The sequence below is a fragment of the Zonotrichia albicollis genome, chromosome W, assembly GCF_047830755.1.
Source record: "Zonotrichia albicollis isolate bZonAlb1 chromosome W, bZonAlb1.hap1, whole genome shotgun sequence".
In the NCBI taxonomy this organism is placed as follows: domain Eukaryota; kingdom Metazoa; phylum Chordata; class Aves; order Passeriformes; family Passerellidae; genus Zonotrichia; species Zonotrichia albicollis.
In genome coordinates, this window is record NC_133859.1 from 13,852,696 (window position 1) to 13,855,040 (window position 2,345).

At 40.1% G+C, this 2,345-nt stretch overlaps 1 pseudogene; it reads left to right on the forward strand.

The window, feature by feature from the left end:
• The first annotated feature begins 212 nt into the window (after window positions 1-212).
• Window positions 213-2,345, forward strand: part of LOC141726816 (protein patched homolog 1-like) — a 162,844-nt pseudogene continuing 160,711 nt past the window's right edge.

Here is a 2,345-nt window from a genome sequence, read left to right on the forward strand (position 1 = left end):
AGTGATTCAGATTGAGCCTCAAGCATATGTGAAAAATAGTGATAATACTTACTACAGTACATCCTCATAAAGCTGTCAGAGTTTCATACATGAAACTCAGATTACAATGCAGTCTACAGTGCAGTAACACACAGAATATGATCCTCACCCACAGGTGTATTACACCACAGCAGAACCTTGCTCAGAAATATCTGTGCAGCCAAGTGACAGTGATGCAAGATAATATCAGCTGCCAGAGCCCAGAAAGCACAAACTCAACAAGAGATTTGCTTTCCCAGTTCTCAGATTCCAGTATGAATTGCCTTGAGCCACCCTGTATGAAATGGACACTGTCATCTTTTTCAGAAAAGCATTATGCTCCATTTCTGCTAAACCCAAAAGCTAAGGTAATCAAAAAACTATTTACCTGTTTTTCAAAAATAGACTTCTGCCTTGCCCAGTAGGACAATTATCCTGACAATAGTATTAAATATCAGCAATTAATGGAATTATTTTGGAATTACAGTTCTTAATATTTTTACACAATTTCACACTTTAAAAGTTTTATCTTGGTAGTGCTATAATGGCATACTTTTTAAACGCAAGTTGTTTTAAGGGTTTTGGTGACTTTTGGTAACCTAAGTTCATGAAGAGTGAAACCCAATTTACTTTTTATCTTCATCACCATATAAATTTCCTGTTCACTAAAACACAAATTAGTTTGGCCTTGTAGTGTGTGTATGTGTGCATAAATATACAAAAGCTTAAAAAAATAGTCATGGGCATTATTTCTGAACCTGGTTCTCTGTGCTATTATGAGTTCCTAATTTCTTTAGGAACATAAAACCAAAGGCATTTCCATTTTCTGTTGCAGATTGTGGTTATTTTTCTTTTTCTGGGTTTACTTGGGCTCAGCCTATATGGAACTACCCGGGCTAGAGATGGACTGAATCTCACAGACATTGTACCATGAGAAACCCAGGAATATGACTTTATTGCAGCATAGTTCAAGTATTTCTCATTTTACAACATTTATATAGTGACACAGAAAGCAGACTATCTCAGTCCATATGTCCAGCACTTACTTTATGAACTTCACAAAAGTTTCAGTAATGTGACATACATTTTGTTGGAAGACGATAAGCAGCTTCCCAAAATGTGGTTGCACTGCTTTTGAGACTGACTGCAAGGTAAGAGAGAGAACTACATGAACTTTTCTTTTTAATTCTACAGTAGCAAGTAATTATTCACTGTAGTAATGACCTTCTCTTCCAATACAGTCACATGCTTTAAAGTACGCTGTCTTGGTTTGGAAAGACAGGTGTCTGCTAACGAAGGAAGAAGCCTCCCCTGAAATGGAAAAATGTAAACCCCCTCCCTCTGAATTGTTATAAATTTGAAATTAAGGGGGGCTCTCAGGCAAAAATATGGGAGCGGGAATAACAGTTCTTTAATAGGGAAGAAAATAAAAAGATAAAATAAACAATGCAGTAAACTAAAACAACACTGACAGTCAGAACAGGACCTGACACCCTGTTGGTCAGGGTGTTGGTAGCAGCCCAATTGGAATTGTGGCTGCAGTCCTCCTGGAGCATCAGGTGTGGTTCGGTTGGAGCAGTGATCCTGTAGAAAGGTGTAGTCTGCCTCTGAAGATCCAGTGGAAGAGGCACTTGTTCCTCTGGGAAAGCCAGGGGAGAAAGCCATGGTGGTGCTCCAGAATCTCAAGATTATATCTGGGTAGGAATGCTTGGCTCCTCCCCCTGGGCGGAGCATCTCACAATGGGATGCTATAGTTCTTATCAGTCATGCAGTGACATTCAATAGCCTATTATCAGCAGATGTCTTGCCGGAGGGAGGAGTGGTTGTGGAAGAGATAAGGACAACTGCCCACTTAACAGAAGACAACTGCCATACAGATGGCAAGTAGAATACAATTTCCTTGGCAATCCAGGACATATGCTGAGGCTCTGATCTGAACTCAGAAATCAATCCACTGTTTTTCCAACACTTAAATTCGTTGTGGCTAAGGTTACTCCCCAATAAAGCAGCTTTAAAGGAACTTTAAAAGATTATATCCATGAGAGGTCATCTCACGCCATTAATTTCTAAATGGCTAATGAGGAGTTCTGCTTTATAATCAATGTCCGGATTCATGTTTTTCCAAACTCCCTTTGAAAATAGGCTCAGCTGTCATATATGGTCAAATCATCGAGTCAAAAGGACTTGAATACCTTTTGACGCAGAAAACATCTGGGCTGATTGTCAATCACTCCATTCAAGTAGAGCTGCCATGGGACCGGAGAAGGGGTGGTACCTAAGGAATCCTCTGCACCCTGACCACGCCCCCTCTCTGCCTGTGTCGTCAC